The following is a 23,677-nucleotide window of genomic DNA, read 5'->3' on the forward strand; positions in this document are numbered from 1 at the left end:
GCCTTCAGTCTAGGTATTTTTTGGGGTGTATAACCTTATGACATATTTCATTTGCTTTGAAACGGTTTGACTCTTCTCCTATTTCTATTAGCATTTTAAAAGCTAATTTCAGATATTTATGGCAGAGCTGCTTCATTGGAAAGGTAATAATGAGCAGCTCCAGAGTTTTGTAAAATGCTGCAAAACTAAATCGTTAATCAGAAAGCAAATAAAGGCAACACTGCAAAATAATCACGTTCAGAAAAGCAATTCTAGAAATAATTAAATGACATTTGTTTCATTTATATGTGTGTGAATATATAAAATAACTGCACTTTGCACTTGTTAAATTTAAACTACAGTATGTACTATTTATAAATTAAATGATTTATTAATTATGGATCGTTTGATTTTTATTTAAAAATGTAAGGACACACGGGTGTAGGATATGCTACACAAGGTGATTTTTGGGTGGAGTCTGCATCTTAAATGCAGATATCAGAGTTTAATTCATTTAGATGTAACCAAGCAGCAACTTTTATGTGGAATGTGTTCAGATAAATATAACATAATGTGAAATGTTACTTTTGAATGCAAGTTATTTGTGGGTCAATCAACTTGTGGGATATTTAAATAGATTCCTACCAGCTGATTACTCATTTATATGACAGAAAAAATAAATTGTACAGGCATGGCAACTATTGTCCAGATGGGAATGACATCTTTCTTTTTTTTGAGAAGCCTTTACCTGTAAAATCTCAGAAATGTAATAAATTTTACCTATATAATAGGTAATATGTGACTCTGTATCAGTGCAGCGTGGTAATCCAGGAGTTGAAGAATGAGACTTCCCATCATGCAAGAAACTCAACAGCATGTTATAAGTGGGTAAATAAACAATATTTGTAGGACTTTAGACTAATTTGTTTTTGTAAAAGTTTGGGTGCGTGGTCTTCAATATTATGTATGTTTTCTCTTACAACTGTTTTTTACTATTTAATAATAGATCAATATTGACTGCACGAGATTCAAACACAGTTTAATAGATACCAATAATAGATACAAATATAGAGGTAAATTCAACATTACAAAAATCTGAAATTTGGATAATGAATATGAAAAAACTCAGGACCCATCGTTATTATTATCAAAACAATGAGTAACAATTTGACATGTATAAAATTACAAGCATATAACATTTAACCATATCTTTGCAATAACTTAACGGAATTCCTGTTAACCTACCCCTTCTCCAGCCTAAGGCTAAGCCACCATCACTTGTTTTCCTACCTGTTGTGCCTCGTTGCCCCTAGGACTAGCCCTGGGCCAACTCACCTTGGCAACCACCCCTTTTGGCTACCCAGAAAGGGGAGCCCCACTATGCCAAGCTGCGACTTTGAACCCGCCACCTTCCTTGTCGGGTGGGTGGGAGGGAAAACCTGTTGTTCCTTGTGCCCTAAAAGGTAAGACTGGCTCTTCCCGCCTCTCTCACCCCTATTTAATAACTAAGTCCCTCCCCTTAAGCCTCACCTTCCTTTTCCTACAATCCCCAGAATGCCTAGCATTCCAGGCACCACCTTATTGTACTACTCGTCCCTCAGTCATGCCCCTCTCCGCTTCACCTGTCCCAGGGGCGCTCTATGGGCATCTTTAGAACACAGTGAAATCTCATTCTACACTGTGTATTTTCAATAACTTCCAAATTTTGAATTAACCTTGAAAACTTGAACTAAACAAGAAAAGTTTACATTTTTGAAAAATTCTTTTTTTTCCTTTATTCGGCCAAGAATGCTTGCTAATGTGAATAATTCGTATTTTTTGTTTGTGCCATCCTTTAGTGCATCAACATATTATATCCCTGTTTATCCCCATTTTTGTGTTTATTAGGGGATGTCCACCCAAATATTTTTGTAGCATCTAATTCTGTTACAATTGAAATCACTTCAAATGTTTCAATGATAATAAAGTTCTATTAAATCACAGAGCATGCAAGGCATTGAGGGAGTCTTGATGGAAAAGAGCTGTCTGCCATGCTGATACAATCTTTCAATGGTAATAATAGACAGGAAAAAGAAACTGCTTTTAAAAGCAATCACATATTATTGTAAATAATTGTACATGCTTTCATTGCATTGCCTAAAATAATTTTTTACAATCTGCTGTTGTAAAATTAAATATTAATAGGCACCAATGAACAAAAAAAGCCAAAAGTGGACATATCATGAAAATTGTAAAATAGTTGTTTGACTCTACTAAGCAATGGCGCTTGATAAAAAATGTTATCAAGTATGTGAATTGCCTTCTTGTACTCGGATGGAAAAGCCATGCCAACTATATGGTCAAAATCCATAATTTATTTGATATAACATTCTCAAAAGCCCTATGTGTGTATGCTGAATTTGTACTTTCAAAATGAATCAGTTAATAGTGCTGCTCCAGCATAATTTGCACTGAAATCCATTTCTCAAAAGAGCAAACAGATTTTTTTTATATTCAATTTTGAAATCTAACATGGGGCTAGACATATTGTCAATTTCCCAGCTGCCCCAAGTCATGTGACTTGTGCTCTGATAAACTTCAATCACTCTTTAATGCTGTACTGCAAGTTGGAGTGATATCACCCCTCCCTTTTTCCCCCCAGCAGCCAAACAAAAGAACAATGGGAAGGTAACCAGATAGCAGCTCCCTAACACAAGATAACAGCTGCCTGGTAGATCTAAGAACAGCACTCAATAGTAAAAACCCATGTCCCACTGAGACACATTCAGTTACATTGAGAAGGAAAAACAGCAGCCTGCCAAAAAGCATTTCTCTCCTAAAGTGCAGGCACAAGTCACATGACCAGGGGCAGCTGGGAAATTGACAAAATCTCTAGCCCCATGTCAGATTTCAAAATTGAATATAAAAAAATCTGTTTGCTCTTTTGAGAAATGGATTTCAGTGCAGAATTCTGCTGGAGCAGCACTATTAACTGATTCATTTTGAAAAAAATTTTTTTTCCCATGACAGTATCCCTTTAATAAAGGGAATTATAATTGGTTGCCCATCAGTAACAAAACACAAATACTGTTATAGTAAGATCTATTTTTCACAAAATGTTAGATATTCATATTGTTCTGTTTATGCTTTCTAAATTACTTATGGTGAGAATTCAAGATTAACGGCTGTTCTTGCACTGTTGATCTATTTCTCAGTGGGATCAATTAAGTTAAACAAGGTACCTTTTCCTACTGTAATTATTTAAAATGCTGCTGGTATTTGAGTGTTTGTTCTATGAGGGTAGCTCTTGAAACCAAGTTTTATTGTGCAAAATCTTTACTATTCTACAATCATATTATTAAAATATATCTTGCAAACAGGAAAGAAAAAGGGTGAGAGGGAAGGAGATGGAGGTTTTGGGTAATGGCACTGCGAGTGACTTGGACCATTTTATTGCCCAAAAAATGTTGTGGCTCTTCTGAGAACTTTGCTTTGAAGCAATAATGGTCTGCACAATCATAGCTTGACTGGTCCTCCAGTCTGCTAAGATCGACTCCTAGTCTGTCCTGTTCTACTACTTCCTGCTCCTGTCTGTCCAGTTTTATCCATGTTCCACCTTGTTCCCAGATCCCCTTTAAACTCATATTGTCTCTTATGAAATAATTGAAAATTATCTTTTATAAAATGTTTTATGAGTTGGTAAAGCCCTTAGCAGTAGAAGGGCTGGTGGTAAAAGAGAGGTTAAAGGACCCAACTCTGCACTTTGTGTTTTTTCCATTGAAATTCCCAGCTCTAATGAACCGAGCCTTCTCCTCTACAGTCTTGAATATGATATGTATGTGATGTAATGCTTGTATTTACAGTATATTGTATGTAATCTCTATGCTTGATTTATGAGTATGTTGCACAATGATGTTGAATAGGTTTGTGCTTTTTAGTAATCATCATTATATTTATGCAAACTGGAACTTTTAAAAGAAAGAACATGCCTGTTACCTATGGTATCCCAAAACTGACAACAGACACAAAGCTGGAATCAAAATGAAGGAAATCCCACTGGTTAAGGACCACATGAGTACGGTACATAAAGGTGAGATAACCTCATGTGACCTGATCAGATAAGACCATGATTTACCTACCATGCTGGTGGCCAAATGGACTTTGAGTATGTGTAAAGCTTAAACTATGTGATTGTAAAGCATGTTCTTGCATTTAGCATGTACACAATTATGATTAATTATCCTAATAATAAAATAATTATAATGTGTTTTTTGATGAAGTCTAGGAATTAAAAAAAATAAATAAAAAAAACCTCTGTTCTATGAATGATTTTCCATTACAATCAAATGGCAGATATCTAAAAATTTATGTCTGACAAGTACAAGTACCCATAAGAATATTCATTTTCATTAATTCATTAGAGACATAAGTACTGTTCGAAAACCCTGCATTGTTTAATGTTTCAATAATTAGCTTTTTTGTGTATGAAAAGACTTCAGATTCAATCTTCTTTATCTATTATTTTCTTGTAAAATAAAATATACACAAAGATTTTTCCAAGCTATACCCTTTCAAGCGACTTACTTTATTTTCTTTCTAGAAAAAAAACATTGTCTTTTCTGCAAAGATTGCGTTTTATTTCACATATACTTGCATATTTTATTTTATGAATAAATACCTGTCGTCAGCATGTTTAGCAGTTGAAATAAAACTTTTTACTATGTCTTCTTTTGTGAATAATGTATATTTTTAGAGAATAATTAGTTTGACAAAAGAAATGCAAATATTGCAAATGTGTTGAGACGTAATGTAGCCTGACAAGATCTACAATACCTGCATGAGAAATACTACATTAATACAAACATATAGATTCTCTCAAGTACAAAAACAACAAATAAGTTAAAATAGGGATTTTAAATGTTTACCCAATGTTTTTCCATACTTAGTTTGAATGGTTAAATTAATGACTGATGTTAAATGGCACCAACAATAGCATTATGTATTCTTTGTATATGTTTGGGTGTATGTAAAAAAAAAAAAAAAAAAAAATTCTCAGAACATCTGTTTGAACCCCATAGTTTATATGCACAATGGATGACATTTTTCCAAAATGTATGCTGTGCATTGCTATAATCATTAGAGGGGCCTTCCAGCACAGTACTGAGTTGCTTGAAATGCCATGTGACCCATCTGTAAAAATAAAATAAACTTGTATTTCATAGCAGCCTCATACTGACAGCCAGCCTTACCTATGGCGCTTCTTCAGAGAAAACTGTCAAGCCTCGACCTCCTTATATACCGCAATGAAATGACTGTTAAATAAAGAATCTTCTAAAAGAATGTGGTCCCGAATGATTTCTTTTCCATTAGATATTTTCAGTGAAACATTGCATGTCAGCTGTCTCAGTTAATTATTAAAAGTACCAAATACATGAGACACACATTATACTTCCATTCTGTTTTTTACTGCTTCCCATATTTAACCCCTTTCGTAGGGGTTATATTTCTTAGGGACATTGAAGCAATGACACACAGAATCTTTGGGGGTAGCCTTACTTAAGTAATTTACAGAATAAAAAGCACATGGGGAAGCATACCCAAAGTGTAAAGACAGATAATTTTAATACAAATTAGAATAAAAAAGCATTCAAAGAGTTACAATCGGCTTAATGCTAGGGCCAGGCGCCCTAGGCAACCTGAGTGGTTGAGTGACCAAGAAGTGCGCATGAATTACTCAGGCGAGAGGGGACCAGACTAGGGTATGAGGCAGAGAAGCTTTGCACCCAAGGCACATGCCTACTCTGTCTACCCCTAATTCTGGTCCTGTTTAATACTTTCAATATACCATGACCTTCAGATCCAGATAATTAAAAAAGGGAATCCACCAATGCAGCATCTGTGTATAATCCCTTGGCATTAAAAAGATAGAAGTGTTGTGACATTGGGCCACTCACTTAATTTGCTTTAATCACTCCCTTTGCTCCTAGCAGACAGTAACACCTGCCCCGCTGGAAGTTCCTTACAAAGCCAGGTCACCTTCCCTGAGTCTTGTTCTGAGAGCCCTCACAGATACAAATACGAAAGGTCCTCTGCACTCAACACATTATCAATATATTATAGTATATATACAGTGAGACGTTTTGTTTTTAAAGGAGTGGTTCACCTTTACATTAACTTTTAGCATGTTATAGAATGGCTAATTTTAAGCTTTTCAATTCTTCTTCATTATTTATTATTTTTTAGTTTTTGAATTATTTGACTTTTTCTTATAACTCTTTTCAGCTTTCAAAAGGTGGTCACTGCACTAACTCTATCTAAAACAAATATTCTGTAAGGCTACAAATTTATTGTTATAAATACTTTTTATTACTCATCTTTCTATTCAGGCCCTAAATATATCTGTCTCTTATTCAAATCAGTTCATAGTTGCTAGGGTAATTTGGATCCTAACAACCGGACTGCAGATATTGCAAAGAGCTGCTGAATAAAAAGCTACAAAAACCACAAATAAAAAATGAAAACCAACTGCAAATTGTCTGAATATCACTCTCTACACTGAACAACCCCTTAAAGTTACTAAAAACAAATAGTTTAAACAGGAGCAGCAGGCAGCTCCATGTAGTCACTCCCACCCTTTCCAGCTATAGACAGGTGACCACAATGTTGGCCAATGGGACTTTTAATCTTGAAAGCAAGTAAGTTGCAGGTAAAACTTAGTCCCTATGTAAAATTTATAATGGAGTAGTAAAAGGGATGACTTTGACTTTGTTGGCCAGATTGAATATATTGTAATATATGGACAAGTAATCCCTGCTTTGTTTAAAAGGGAGGGCATTTTTTAGTAGCTTAAGAGTAAGACACAAAATGTGTCACTGTCCTTAATATATTGATAATGGGTTGAGTTCCGATGATCTCTTGTATTTGTCTGTATGAATTTTGTGGTCACAGCCTCATTGCACCCCCACCTTTCTCACACCCACAGAAGATTCATCTCTTTTTCTCACATACAAGGAAGAGCCCATATCATAGTTTCTTCCTCTGACATTAGCACAGTGGTGTAGTGCCGATCATTTCATCTCTAGAATTTACCTGCACTAGAATGCAAACACATTTTTTGCAGAGAACATGTCAAACACAAATTAAACCTAGGGATAGAACAATAACAGACACGAAAGGTTTTTTTTCCAAAAAGGGAAAACTATTTGATTTTGGGGTTTAAAAAAGCACATAAAGAACCACTATTTTGTGAAGATATTTGGGGTCCAAAGTCATCCTCTAGATTACACATGTCCTCTGTGTATATTTAATTTACACAAGAAATCCAAGTCTTTCACTATATTACTTTGAATTTTGACTGCATTTTACTTTGTCTTTTTGCAAGGATGAAGAAATATTTTTCAGACTTTTTCCATTAATGTGGCAAGAGGAATCATCACATTTATCTTATAAAGTTAATCAAAATATTTTCATTAAATTGAAATTAAAATGGACACCCACTGTTTGTAATTAATATACTTATCATTAAAATACCACAAAATAACATTTCTAGAGACTCATTAACCTCTTCCAAGCTTAAAAGGAATGTAAAGCATAATACATCTAAGCGCTAATGATTGCTGGAAAGGTTATTAAATAATATCAAATAGCAGACTTTTAAATTAGGAGGTAATTTGACATGGGTTATTAAAAAATAAATGACATTAGGAATAAATAAAGACTTAAAAGGCTACTCAATGAAATATTTATCTTAAATATGTTACTTTGTTCAATACCCTTTCATAGTATAATATAAAGTTCTGAAATATTACTGAACATTTCAGGCACCATACTGTGCAGGTAGAGTGAAAAATTAGCACATAAAAAAGTAAAAAATAACACTGAGTTTCAAAAGTGTAGTACTTTTTTTTTGGTCTAACCAAGCTAGACAAATCACTGCAATGCTCATAACAGCATTAAGGCATATGGGGAGTTTTTATCTGCACTGTAATACAATGTAAATAAAATGCTAATCATTCACTTCCCACAGCAATTTATGACAAGCACATGATTTACTCTTCGCCATAGCATTAACTAAGCACATGTAAGAGAAAATTGCTTGAGGTGCTTCTATTAATTCCAGTTTAAAGTGACCCAAAAAAAGGCATTCACCCCAAGACACACCCAACAAAAACATTATACGTACCATCGCCCCTTGCAATCACAATGTCACATCCTGCCTGGATTTGAATTAGGGACCTGCTGTCTTCTGTGCAGCCTACTTGCCATTGTTCTAAGCAAGCAGGAGGATGTTTAGTTTATGCTTTGGTCGCCTTTATTTGCCAGGCAGGCATAGTGAATTCATCTGTGGTCAATTGGCCACAGGTGCTGAGAGTTTACCATCAGTGTGGCTATAAACACCCCTGCTCTGCACTCACACATTGCCTGCTGTAGGTCAAGCTTGCTTATTCCTCTGTGCTGATTTCCTGTTTCTGATTCCTGTCTCTGAATTCTGCTTTTGTTATTTTCTAGTTCTGACCCTGACCTGTTCCTGACCTAGCATTTGCCTCATGCCTCAGTGGTTGATTTTTCCGTTGTGACCCGGCCTGCTTGACTATGATTATTCTGATTATCTCCTTCCCTGCTGTATGTTTGACTCCCTTGTTAGCCCCGGTAGAAGTTGATTCACGTGAGATAAGCCCTTGCAGCACCCGATTAGCCGAGGGCCTGGCCGAAGCCAAAGGTGGCTGTTATAGGCAGAAGATCACACCTAGACCGGGATCCAGTGACTTCCCCTCGGGTTTGGGTTAACCACAAGTAACACACAACAACAAAAAAAATAGACATGTTCTAGAAGATCTAGTGAAATAACTTCTCCCTCAAGAGCATTTATCTGTAAAATCATTATTAATAAAATATAAACATTTAGAGACAGCCAGTTGAGATGAGCATCACCCTGCAATACATTTAGAGGGTTATTTATCAAAGTCTGAATTTATCTCAATATTTTCTGCTACAAACTTTGATCAAATCCACTTGGGTTTTTAAAACTTATTTAGTATTACATTTTCCCAAAAAATTGCTTTGCAGGACAAAAAAAAAATCAGATTTTCACGATTTTTTCAGAATTTTCATCCGAAAACTTTGGGGTATTGCACGAAACCCAGCGCACATCAAAAAATCATTGGGACTTCTCCCATTGATTTATATACAACCTCGACAGATTTTCCGATTTTCAAATTTTGACTTTTCCATCCTCAGGGTTTAATAAATTCAGAAAAATTAGATTTTTTTAAAAGTCCTATTTTATAAAAAAAAAAAATCACAATTCTAACAAGTCTAAATTACATTCTTAAGTGATGCCTGGATCAACAAAAAGTTGGTCGGTATGCAACCCTAACTTGCCCTCTTCCAGCCTGAAAGCAACCCTGCCAGGTGTGTACTAGCTGCTGATCCTCCAGGTTCAGCCACAGGAGGCAGTGTGGTTGGAACCTGCCAATTTATGTTTCTCTGGTCTGTATTTCCTGGCCCATGCACTTAATCTAGGAAGAGGTGGGTCAGGTTAACTGTAATGCCTATAGGAAAAAATGCAATTTTGTCACATTGATGAAATTTGTCACATTGATCTGTTTTCATACTATGATTCTGGGGAATCCAGTTTAAATTTCAGTATCCTTAAGTAAAAAATAAATATGGTTGGCTACTTAAATGTGACCAAAAAAAGAAAAATAACATGTACTAAATCTAAACTTCTTCGTCCACATAGAGATTTCTGGTTTTGACCTACAGGAAAAGAAGTCAGTTTGGTTTATTATTTGGCATTTTGAAAGGAGGTAAAATAAATACATTTACATTAATTTGTCTATCCATTCAAATGCCAGAGAAACACCCACATGGTTAGTTCCATAATGAAAGCAAAAATTTGACCCTGCTCATGAAGTCTTATAATGCAAAAAATGCAGTTATGTACCCTTCGAAGGCGCATATTTGTGAGAATTATCATTCCAATTATTGTTCACAAACACAAAACACAGTCCAAATAAACTGCAGTAAGTGCTTAATGGAAAGAATTTGTACCTGTCATATCCCACATAAGTACTTCCCCATTAAGAAGTAAAGTATAACTTTTCATTTCTTAGTCCTACTTGACAGTTGTGTTAATAGACAAACTGTGGACCATGTGATGGATGTTTGCTATTTGTGAGCAATTTTTCCTTTGAAATCGATTTATTTTTTCCAAACCCACAAGCCAAAGGTGTATTACATATTTCATAGTTTGCACCAGAAAGCAATGTATGTAATAAAACGTATTATTGAAAATGTCATATATGTGCCCAAAAATACAGCACTTATAAACAGGTCTTGTAGTAATGTAGTAACTGTCTAATGAGGATTTTTCTTATATCTGTTTATTATATTTCTGAACAAGGGGTGACTGGCCTGGTATTGACATTCATAACAAGTAATGCAGTAATTTTCCCTAGTACAAGTATGGGATCTGTTATCCAGAAACCTTTTATTTAGAAAGCTCCAAATTATGGAAAGGATGTCTCCCATAGACTCCATTGTATCCAAAAATTATTTTCTTTTTCTCTGTAATAATAAAACAGTAGCTTGTACTTGATCCAAACCAAGATGTAATCAATCCTCATTGAAAGCAAGACCAGCCTATTGGGTTAATTTAATGTTTATGTAAGGTTACCTGATGGTTTAGTGGGGTCTAGGGGCCGACAGGGAAGCCCCCACTTGCATGATGTCATCGCTCAGTGGTGCAAAGTTTGAATATTTAAAGGGACCTTGCGGAAGACTGAGCTGTAACCGGTAGCCTAGCACTAGTTCTGGATTAAGGGATCCGATTATGACAGTTTACATGATAGTAGTAGTAGTAGTAGTAGACTGGTAGACTTAAGTTATGAAGATCCAAATTATGGAAGATCTCTTATCCAGAAAACCCCAGGTCTTGAGCATTTGGACAACATGTTCTATATCTGTATTGGCAAGTTACAACAGAGGTTGCAGATCAAACATTATGCATTCTCTGGAGTTATTTTTTTTATTATAGTTTGATAAAAGCAAATAAAAATGCATACTTGTTAGTTAAGGTTGTGTTTCCTACCAGTCGGGAACAGGTTAACAGTAGTTTTATTTAAAGGCACACCATCACAAGACAGCATAATCATCTTTGGCAAAATCCACATACAACAATTTTCATAACAAATATTCATTGAAACATGTTATAACATTATGGCAATTAGCTTCAGTCACAAACAATCTTAAACATTTCTGAAAAGCACTTTTCTTTTGGCAAAGCTTTCAATAATACTATTAAATGGAAATATGTTTAAGAGTTCAGACAGAAATGCATGCAAAGCCAAGCTATTCAATCTTTCTGGGCTGACAGCTGATCTAAACTAATTTTTATTTTGCTTTTGGCACGAGAAATTCTGTTAGCACTGGTGGGCAGAAAAATGTACAACGCAATGTCTACATTTGGATAAATTGTTTGCAGCTTTACAGCTGTTTTTGTAGGTTTTTGCAATTGCTTAGTTAAGCCTCTGACAGCAAGAACTTTAATTACTAAAAGTGGACAGGATGAATTCCTATTTTATGTCCTATAGGTGAGTTCACTTTCTCAACATGTTCAATCTCAGAGGGCAAACAGACAATGTTATGCATCTTGGCATGAAAACATTTTTCATCCTTGTTTTTAAAAGCAATGTACAGAAAATATTATCCTGTCGGCACAGAGAGGTGGGTGGGCTTTTAAGTGCACAAGATATTGTAGTCTGAACAAAGATTTTTGGGATTAAACAACATGAACACAAACAAGTACTGTACACGGCTCAAAGGGAACATTGATTAACACATTATTAGGATGGAATGAAAACATGGCAGACCATAAGCCTATAACTGTGCACTGCCAATTTTGGCTACATGTCAGCATGATTTTATCTATAAGGCAGAGTTTTTCCAGCAGAATTCCAACATAGTTGTGGGTGCATGCTAAGTTTCAGATAAATATATTCATACAGGTATGTAATCCGTTATCCAGAAACCCTTTATCTATAAAGCTCTGAATTATGGAAAGGCCGTCTCCCATAGTAACATAGTAAGTTAGGTTGAAAAAAGGCAAAAATTGATTAAGTTCAACCTTTTAGCTCTAGTTTAATCCACCTAACTGCTAGTTGATCGAGGAAAGCAAAAAAACCCCATTTGAAGCCTCTCTAATTTGCCTCAGAGGGGGAAAAATTGCTGATTACTGCTCATAATGCCATTCACTAGGACAAAATGTTGAATGTGATCCCTTAACAAGCATTCAAATAATTTGCCTACCACAGATGTCACATTTACTGGTCTATAATTGTCAGGCTGAGATCATAATCCCTTTTTAAATATTGGAATGACATCAGCTTTCCTCCAATCCATAGGTGCCATACCAGATGAAAGCGAATTTAAGAAACTAAGAACTAAGCTCTCTTAGAACCCAAGGATGAATGTCATCTGGTCCTGGTACCTTATTTACATAAATTTTTATTAAAGCTTTACAAATCATATCCTGAGTCAGCCATTGACTAGATTGAGATTGAGTTGAGTAGTGCAGCTATGAAGTGAGCCTGGGAACTCTGACTTCTCTATACTGAAGAAAAGAACTGATTTAGCACATTTGCCTTTTCTGTATCTGTTACAACCATACTGATACCATTATTTAAAGGAGCAAAACTCTCAAACCACATCTTTTTACTATTAATATACTTAAAAAAAACATTTTGGGGTTAGTCTTAGCCTCATCTGCAATGTGCTCCTCATTTCCTATCTTTGCCATGCAGATTTCTGTTTTACAACATTTATTATAGTGTTTATATTCATTAAATGCAGCATCTGTTCCCACAGACTTGTAGTTTTTAAATGCCTTTCTCTTCTTTCCTATTAACTTTTTTACTTCTATATTTAACCACAGAGGGTGATTCTTAGTGCTTCTACATTTACACCTTAAAAGAATAAATTGAGAACAGTAGTGATTTAATATTATTTTAAATGACAATCATTTCTATTCTGTGTTTTTTGCTGAAAACATAATGCCCCAATCTGTGCTATGAAGGACAGCCCTCAAGGCTCTACAATTAGCTTTTCAGGGTTTTTGTTGTCCCAGTGTACATTCGTTTTTTTTGCCCCAGACATTAAATGAGATCACATGATGGCCACTATTACCCAAGGGTTCAATTACTTGCACATTGTATGCACAAATATGTTCTGGGTCATTAGAGATCACTATATCCAGTATAGCATTTTTTCTGGTTGGCTCCTTAACAACTTGTGCCATAAAATTATAATGCAACAAGTTTATAAACTTGTTCCCAATGTCCTGTCAGTACTATTGCTCCAGTCTATAGACATTTTTTTCTGTAATAATAAAACAGTACTTTGTACTTGATCCCAACTAAGACACACATCATCCTTATTGGAAGCAAAACCAGCTTATTCGGTATATTTAATGTTTACATGATTTTCTAATAGACTTAAGGTATCCAAAATTGGTGCTGCTCAATAAATAGCTCCTTAATAAATATGTATGGGGGGTGTCTGTGTTATGTGGGTTGGGTGGTTTAGAGTTAAGTTTTTCCCATTATTTCATGAGAGGAGGGGTATATACATACTTCTTGCTTAATGCTGTGAATATGTATACGTTGTTAATAGCTCCTGAGGAATCCTGAACGCAGAAAGGTAAAATGGGTAGTATAAAAGTATTTTTTGTGCTATAATCCTCATTAAATACTGTATGCTGCAGTTAACATTTATTAGCGCTGCTCCTTGATATCTGCAAGGATTTTGGTTTGCATTCCACTGTGGAACACATGCTAAAACTCTAATGGTTGCCATTTTAGATTGGAGAGTCTAAGGGGGTTATTTACTGAAACTTGAATTAATCTCAGTCTTTTATGAAAATAAAGTCAACCAAACTCCCTTTTACAAATTGAACTCATGTATCAATAAGTTTTCTCGAAGAAATCAGAGCAACAAAATCACTCGCTTTAAAAAATCAACTTTATCAAATTTTCACTGCAAAAACTCAAATGTTTTAAATTATCGGAAGAAAACCCACACTTTAACGGATTATCCAGTGCAGATCACAATGTCCAGAAACAACTTCATGGACATCTGTCATTGACCTAGACAGGTTTGAGATGGAGTATTTTCAGATAAGGATTTTTTAACAGATTTGGGTTATTATAAATGTCTAAAAATGCAAGGGTTTTTTTTCCACAAAAAATTTCAGTTTTCCCCTTGAAAACCTCAACCAGATAAATTTGAGATTTAATAAATGGCCCCCTGAGGGACAGAATGTTTGGAGGAAATTTTGAGCAGTAGATTGGAGGAGCAGAAACCTTTAGAGGACAGATGGCACAAGTGGAGTGGAGAATGATCGTTTATGGTGGTGAGAAAAAACTGGTGAAGGACTTTTATGCATGCTGATTTAATGCCACTGCTGATCCTTCTGACTCTATAATTAATAGCCCACCTGAGTGTGACTCTTTCATCTTGTGGGTGGTTTTATTGGCCCTTCATTAATAACTACAGGATTATTGATTTCTTCCCCTGTCCCCCTCTTTTTCTCCAGAATTTGCCTGGGACTTGCTATATTACCTCACTTTTTTTAAAAAAACAGGCTGGTGAGGAATTGAACTTTACATAGTACCAAGTATTTTCTCTCTCTAGAAAATATAAATATATATACATCTTTTTTAGAGAGTTATTTATTGAGCAGCATCACCTGTGGATGAAAAGTAATAGAGGTTATTATTTTTGTCTTTGAGTATAAGCCTTAGTATGCTATGGCTCCCTCATTTCTTGAATGTAGGGTTTTTTTCAGTGAACCACTTTGTCTTTGGAATTTATATAAAATTGCAGTTGCTCTATAAATGGCTATAATATTTTTTCACATTCCCTTTACGTATTTATTTGAAATTCACATTATATACATACTACATAATCATGCATAAGGATAAGAAGGAACATTAAAACATATTTGGCGAGAATGCAGAAATGTAAAACTATATTGAATTCAATGTTTAGGTCTACTATGAAAAGTATCAAAGTTTATCTCTTTCTACTTAGAAAAGAGAACTTATAAGCCTGCAACTATCCTCCATAAAACCCAGCAATAGACCAATGATTATATATACCATGGCTACAGCTAAGCTTCTTATAGGCTGAAATTGATAAAAACACCCCACCCTAAAGAATACAATGAATTGTAAATTCAAAATGTGATGTCCATAGACCTAGTCCATAGAATGTCCAATAGTGATGGGCGAATTTGCCAGTTTTGCCGCTGGCGAATACATTCGCGAATGGACACCCATTGACTTTAATGGGCGTCGACATCAACTTTGACACTGGCGTCCATTTAGACGCCGGGGACAATGGGCGATGGTGTCAAAATCACAGTTTTACAAAATTTCGCCAGTTTCATGGCGAAACGGGACAAATTTGCCCATCACTGCTTACCAACTGTATTACAACATGAAAGAGATTCCTGGATAAAAAGTACAGTAACCACTTGATTTAATAACTATCTTCTACAAAACCATAAAGAAGATAAATGAAGATCACCATACCATCAGCTAACTTGACTTTCATACCTTCATCACAACATAGCAACAATGACCTTAATTTGCCTCCAAGCAGACATACTCCTCCTATTAATTCCACTGAATGGGACCTGTGCTGTGAACATGCTTTTTTTGTTTTAAACACCAAAAATCTGTGGTTTTTGTTATTTATTGAGCTAAATAGGGAAACTTTAGCTCCTCCATGTTTTGTCCTTTCCGGGGAGATAATCTAGGTTTTATCAGCACCTTGGAAAAGGGAAAGAATTAACCTCCCTCCTCATATTATGCACAGATATGTGAAAATGTAATTTTCATTATTTTTTTCCTCTAAAGAAACATGAAAGTGAGATAAAATAATGTACTATGGTAATTGCTCCAACACTTTTCTAAATATTCTGAAACTATAGATGTGCTATAAAGTTTTCGCAGCTCCACTTAAATTTATAAAATATGGTTTAATTATGGATTATATATGAAAATTCCTTCATTCCATGAACAGCAGCATATACATTTAAAATACTGCAAATTCAGTAAACAAGCAAGCAAACTGTACTTTAGCTGTCCTTTCCCTTTAAAATACATTCAAATAGTAAAAGAACATTTTAAGATAATTTACAAGGATTATTAAAGCTGCTACATCTTTTGCCTCTCTAATTATTAAGTGGTAGCTGCTGCAGAATTTAATTATATTTACCCAATATAAAGCACATTCCTAAGTTGCTCTGTATATGACTGTACTGTATATACCACAATCTGACAGCAATATAATTTAAATAAAGTGCCAGCACCAGATAAAATGAAAATATAATAAAACTCAGTGGTTATTTCTAAAAATAATACACTTGCAACAGATTAAATCTTTCTTTGTTTTGTCTCTCACAGGCATTAACATGAATATGTTTCAGTTTATTAAAAGGGAACCTTTATTGAGGTTACATCTATAAAAGTGAATCATTCCAGCACAGTTTATACGATGGTTCCATAATTATTCGCAAACCTCTCTTCTTTAGGTTAGATAGAGATATACACTTACCAGAAAGATATTTTTTGTTCCTAAGGAAACAGTAATATAAACTTTAAACATAAAGTAATATAAAGAAAAAAGTGGGTATTGATTTCATAAACCCATTTAAAACACACCTCCAGAATATTTAGAATTAGTCGAGTTTTTTTAACTGCCAACCTGAATTTGTTGTATAATAAAAAATATATATACAAATAGAGCAGAATATACTGCATGCCTGCAGATTGTCACTTCTCTCCCTCAGAAATGTGTTCATGTGTATCTGCATGCATCAAATATTTTCTCTGCAGACAGCAAACTGCTTTCAATGAGGATTTTCTAATGCCACCGTTACTTCTATTTTCAATCCAATATAGAGAGCTGCTGCTTGATGTACTGATGGTGGTTATTCTGCTGCATATTTGAATATTTCTACAGTTTGAAATATGACTGCTTTTGTTCCTCATTGTGAGAACAGTTTATCATAACCTTTTTTTCCCCTTACTACTGGCAGAGAATGATTCGTTTTTATTATATCTTCTTCCAAGTGGAAATATCAGTCATAATTCTTCACAACACACACCAGGGCTTCATGACCCCATTCTGATTATTGGGAATAGTTTAAATGGACAGCTGATAATTATATTAATTGAATTTCTTAACCATTGTATTATCAAAGGGTTTATATATCAGAATATAGTAAATTATTCCCTGACCAAGCAAAAATTGAATATTTGGCACACGGTTGCCCAAATCATTTTGAGATTTGAAGTTCCTGGCTTGAACATCAGCCTGAACAGTAACCCCAACATACTGTCTTGATTCCTTCTTTATCAGGCTCAAATGGACCGTTTGGGCTCACTCTCTCTTTTCTCTTTCCCTTTTTTCTGTCTTTTGTGTTTCTTACTTTTGCACTACAGTATGTATGTTTAAACTGAAAACTGTTAAATAAAAACTTATAAAAAAAGAATATAGTGTGTATATATATACTGTATATACAGTACATATACATGATATATACCATATATATAATATAATATAATATATATATATATATATATATATATATATATTTAGTTTTCATGTGTGAGTGTGTCTATAGTATTATAGACTTGTTTGTATGTATCCGCACCTCCTGACAAAACACCTATGCCATTAATAAGTGCAATCTCTATAAATATATACACACATACACTGGGGTTCATTTGGAAGAGTTGGGCTTGATGGACTATGGGTTTTTCTTAACCCAAATTAACTATGTAATTAACTATATAAAACAGATATAAGACATACCATTTTTAGCATGCTTCTTTTTTCAGTGTAAAATGAAATCTCTCTTGTGTGTTATTATTTGCACTGGAAATGATATCCTGCAGTGAGGAATATCTTTTCTGTCATTAATAGGGGTGATTTACAGCAATCTACAATACTATATGACTGGATGTTCTGAAAAAAGGTCATGAAGGGTATTTCTCTGTTATGTTTGTTTTGTCAACAAATATTATGTATATGGAAAAGTTTTTTTAATCAGTTAACACAGTAAGAAATGTTATTCTAATAAATTTTGAATTACATTTAGAATCTATGTTTGATTAAATGGGGTAAAAGAACATTAAAATTATAATCCCCCAGGAAAATAGTTCAATTTAATAGTCCCCCAAAATCCCCACTTGTGACGATAATCATCTGTGCTTAATTAATCAAGACTTTTCTCTACCTGATTTCTGTTATAGAGATTATTTATTTCTAAAGAATTCTTAGAAAAATGCACTATTTTTCATTAAATATGTATGATTAGCCTGTGACATTTACATTTATTGGCAAATATTGTCACAAACATGTTAAATGTGTTACTTGGGAATGACGTAAGTGTTACTAGGAATATTAATTAAGCAGTCAACTGGGGCTTCTTATTTATTTATCCTGTCTTGATTACACTGTGCCTTATTTATCTGGTCAGGTGTTTTATCAATTAGAAATGTCCTCTGAGCCTAACGCAGTGAAAGACATTAAGGCCAGTCAAATCACAAAATGGAGTGAAAATGTAATTATTTTATTGCAAGAGAGTAGTTAATTATCAAAAAAACATTTGGGAAGAACTCATGTTGTCTAAAAACAGTAAAAATGTATCAAAACACATAGAAGTGTGTATCAAAACACACACACACAACAACACATATCATGGCAGACGTCCTTGCAACAAGGCACAGGAGGTAGTACTATATAAAATACATTTGACTTGTGTTTCCCTAATAAACCATCAAAAATTGTGTATACTTGTCCCTATCTTACTAACAACAACAAGACGGCGAAAATATTGAAACAAAAATGTTCTCCTTAATCAGTCTGTCTCAGGGTAAGTGAAGGTTTGAAGTTTATAGAATTCTGAGTTAGAGATTGGAAGCATTTGGTCTTCACTGTCTTAATGGAGATCTTTAGTTTGAGTTCAAAGGTAAATTTGTGTGTTTGCATCATTCCTCTTCACAGACAATGGAAAAGGGTTGGATGAGGACTTGTATTCACCAAGAAATATTGCTATCTACAATCTCATTTAACAAAACATGACACAGAATGATTGACTAAAGTACCAATAAACCCTGGTTTAAATATGCTTATTAGTGAGAAACTGGGAATGGCAGGTCTACAACATCTGGTCACCTAATTAACCATTCCCAAAATAAGCATTCAAACATAAGTTTTTGGTGATTTAACTCAACACAGGTTGAATAGTTCATTGTTATTGTTAGCGAAGGTCATTAAAGTGTTTTTAATTAGTAAGCAGGTGCAAGGGCCAACAAGATACTTTATTTTTTAAAAGTAGGGATGGACCAAATACAGGATTCGGTTCGGGATTTGGCCAGAATTTGGCCTTTTTCAGCAGGATTTGGATTCCACCGAATCCAAGAGTCTGGCCGAACCGAATCTGAATCCTTGAAATCATGTGAGTTTTCCTCACAAAAAAATGTTAACTGCATGTGCAGCATGCAGTTCTCTTTTGATGTTTCTGGCCCTAATTTCAACATGCAAATTAGCATTCAGATTCAAGAAGGATTCAAGATTTCGGCCAAGTTCCAAAATGTTTAGATTCAAGAAGGATTCAAGATTTCGGCCAAGTTCCAAAATGTTCAGATTCAAGAAGGATTCAAGATTTCGGCCAAGTTCCAAAATGTTGGATTTTGTGCATCCCTAATTTAAAGGTGTATAGATGAGTGTTCAAAATACATTGTTATTAACATTTTTTACCCTGGTATTTGACCACAATAAAACACTTTTTCACTTTTGCACATGGGAGTAAATTGTATGACAATACCCCTGTCAAGGGTTATACTGCTTGAGCACCCATTCAACAAAGATATTATGAGATGGTTGTTGCTCTCTTAACTACCAAACAAAAAAAAAACATTATTGACATGAATATTTATGTAAAATTGCAGAGCATTAAGATTACATGTTTTTGGACAGCATACTGTGGCAGTACATTAAAGTTACGCAGTGATTCTTTTTTAATAAAGTCAGTTGAGGAAACAAAAATAAAAAGTTGCACAGTTATATTACACAGTGTAAGGATATAACCATTCTGAGTTGTTGAACAGTACTGCACATTTATTAAATGAAAGTTGTTCTTCTCGCCAGAAAATGAATTAAAAGAAAACTAGAATTTCCAGACTAGGAATCGGACTTAAACTTAATAATGAAAAGAAAAGCCTGGTCTTTCATTCTAGAAGGAACACATTATTGGGTATTGTATTTTAAGCAACAGTGGGTTGTTACAGTTGTATCTTTTGAGTTGTCAGTTTTGCTTCATTTTAAAGTGTATTTGATTCCAAGAAAGCATCTATAAACTGATTGCCGCTAAGTCTGAAAAAGAGTTATCTCTTCTTTTAATCCCCAAACTGGCTTACTTTACAAAACTGGACAGTATAATATACATGAGTGAATGGATTTAAGATTGAAAATACATCTATTTAAAGCTTTTACTTACTTGTATTTCACATGCATAGAAATTCTATTAAATTCATTGTATGAAAAGAAAAATTCATACTGTAACAGAATGCTATTTTCCAATCAGATATTATACTGAAATACTGAAAGGATATGCTATGTATACACTGCAACATTTAAGCCAATAACTGGAAGAATTTTAAATTCTATTAGACTATTGTAGAGATGTTAGTATCAGCATAAGAAAACACCAACAGATCATAAAGTCGAACAATTCTAGGTTCTATTGCTCTTACTATTATTATTGAGCTACTAACAACAAGAAAAGGGAATTACTGGTATGTAGGTGGTACACAAAATTAGTCTATCTTATCATTATTCATATCATACATATTTGCAGAAACTGGGAATGCCCCCTACTTTCTTCCCTAAGTAAATGTATTGGGGACAAATTTGATTATTTTTTTATTTATTATGACTTAGTAAATAATGGTGTTGTCTGGTTTCCAATAACAGTGGTTGATGTTATTGTAACAGATTAGGGGCTAACAACTGTATGTTTGAGGTACCTCTACAGGCATCTTAAATAATGTTTAAAAAATAACTACAATTCTAAATCCCAATTCTTTAATTTAGAATATAATTTCAACTCATGTCTGATACTCTTACGAAAAAAGTAGTAGTAGTGTGCAATAATATGTGGGGGCCTAATTATCAACAGTCTCAAATTGATGGTTTTAGTGGTATTTGAAACCACAACTAAACTCACAAACTATAAAACTACTAATATCATCAGATTTATTACAAAATCGGAATTTTGTGAAAAAAGTATGAACTGAGCTAAAAAATATGATTATCTCAAAAACCTCTAAAAATGTGAGTTTTTCAAACAATTCCTGAGGAAAAAATATACAAAAACCTCTAAAAGTTGATTTAGAGTGGTCCAAAAAGATCAGCACAGCTCCCACTTCTAAAGGATCTCGGTAACTTTTACCTGGCAAAGTTTTGTATTAGTGGTTTTCATGGTTATTACACTTGGGGCAGATTTATCAAGGGTCGAATTTCGAAGAATCGCTCGATTCATACTATTTAATCGTACGATCGTGCGATTTTACAAAAAAAACTTTGACTTCTCAAAACTTAGCCAGCAGCTCATATAGGTTATAGGAGGTTCCCCCATAGGCTAAACAGCAATTCGGCAGGTTTAAGGTGGCAAAGTCGAGTTTATTAAAGAGACAGTACTTTGATTTTCAAATGGTCGAATTTGTGAAGTTTTTTCAATTTGAATTAAATTTTGGGCTATTCGATGGACGAGGTACCCAAAAATTACTTCAAAATTCGAAGTTTTTGAATTCGAAAATTCACTTTGACCCTTATTAGATAGGCCCCTAAATCTTACATTTTAAGAGCTTTTTTTTTTAAAAAAAAATAGAAAACCACATTTTGAGAGATCCATGGAAAAAAAATCTAATCAAAATTCAAAATTTGATTAATTTTGATTTGTTACTAAATGGATAATTTAGTTATATATTCACTGGATAAGAGCACCTTATTGTGCCATTTGAAAAACATAACAAGAAGATCTAATGGTGTACATGTATTATCTAGCTAAGACTGACCCAAACATGTTCTCAAGGTCCAGATTTTTTTCAACTTTCCTCATTATTTGCAATTATGTTTTAAAGGGATTCTGACACCTGCCTTTGGAACTCATCTTTGATGATAACAAGTTGCTAATCAAAGGCCTGCTGGAAATTTTAGTTTTACTGCAGCTGCATGAGATTAAAGGAGAACTAAAGCTAAAGTAAAGTATGTAGGCTAGAAATGTTGTACATTATGTTCTTAGCTTCTATAAGATCTGTGCCCCTAAAGATGCCCCAGTAGCTCCCCATCTGTTTTTTTGCTGATTCAGTGCACATGTTTTGTGCTTCTGTCAATTACTGAGCTTAGGGACCGACTCAAAATATACAGTACACATAGAATATAAATATCACAATATAAGGCTGATTAGTAATTAATAACTAGTAATTAATACAGATAATTACTAGATGGCAGCACAAAGCCCAGTGCAAATAGCATCAAAATCAGCCTTGTAGCATCATCTTATATTACAGGCCAACCTCATTTTCTGCTTCATAATTTTGTGAAGACCCCTAAGCTTAGCTTCTCAACAGCTGCTCAGAGCCCACTGAGCGTGTGAGTGTCTCAGATACTTTCCAAGATGGTGACCCCCTGTGACAAGTTTGAAGTCCTGAAGTCATTCCTGCTATTGAGAAGCTGAAACTTTAGGTGGGTACAATACGTTCATTATATAATATATGGCGTTTTTAGCCGTATTCATTTTTAGGGTTTAGTTCTCCTTTAAGACAGCAGTCCATACAGTAAAGATTAAAACCTTGGACAGCCTAAATTACATCAAACCTTCAGTTAGAGGAGATTGAATGCCCCACATATGTACTCTTGAAAAGGGCTGCTGTGTACACCCAAGTATTATACAGTGAAATATATTCTCCTGGACTATCTTCCTGGCATAATTTGCTATTCTATTTTCCTTCATCTACAGTTTAGAAAGGGAAAAAAGAAACCAGGAAGTATAGTACATGTTTGTATTCCACAGAGGACTTTTCCTTTAAAATGTTCTGGAGAAACATAAAGAGATCCAACAAAACTGTACAAACTGTCAAAAAATATCCAAATACTATATAAATCATGTATTACAAGGACATGGTTATTATCAGAAGGCAGATGGAAACATGTATAGCATTAAAGAATTATGCATTACCTGCTGAAATCCTCAGAAGAATACACGGCAGGTGAAGGACTTGTTTCATGCATAAAGCTGGGGAACAATTACTTGGACCTCTTCTGCAGCAAATGATTCATATCCACTAAAGACATAAAAAAGGGAAACACAGTACAATAAAACAATAATTAGAATGCACTGTATGGAAGAAACAATTGTTGAATATACAGTTAGCATTACTTCTTAATGTAGCAGTTTATTCTGTTATATATAAAACACAAAGTAGATTCTACTTTCCTTTATTTGCATTGTCATTAGTGGCCCTGAGATTGAAAGAAAAGTTATAAGAAATGCGAATGATATATTTATGAGGAAAGGATCATACATTTTATTTTCTGGTACTGAGGTAATTACCAGGATGATTTTTACAGTTCTTTGCAATAC

General features: G+C 34.3%; 1 protein-coding gene across 3 annotated transcripts in view; it reads right to left on the minus strand.

Moving 5' to 3' along the window:
• LOC108710917 (teneurin-2) overlaps nt 1–23,373 on the minus strand; it is a 1,136,107-nt gene extending 1,112,734 nt beyond the window's left edge. For all 3 annotated transcript variants that reach the window (XM_041586173.1, XM_041586172.1, XM_041586171.1), the window contains exon 1: nt 23,273–23,373. The gene's annotated coding sequence lies outside the window, so the exon portion shown is untranslated. The remainder of the gene's footprint in view (nt 1–23,272) is intronic.
• Nucleotides 23,374–23,677: the final 304 nt, after the last annotated feature.

This window comes from Xenopus laevis, chromosome 3L (genome assembly GCF_017654675.1).
Source record: "Xenopus laevis strain J_2021 chromosome 3L, Xenopus_laevis_v10.1, whole genome shotgun sequence".
Taxonomy (NCBI): domain Eukaryota; kingdom Metazoa; phylum Chordata; class Amphibia; order Anura; family Pipidae; genus Xenopus; species Xenopus laevis.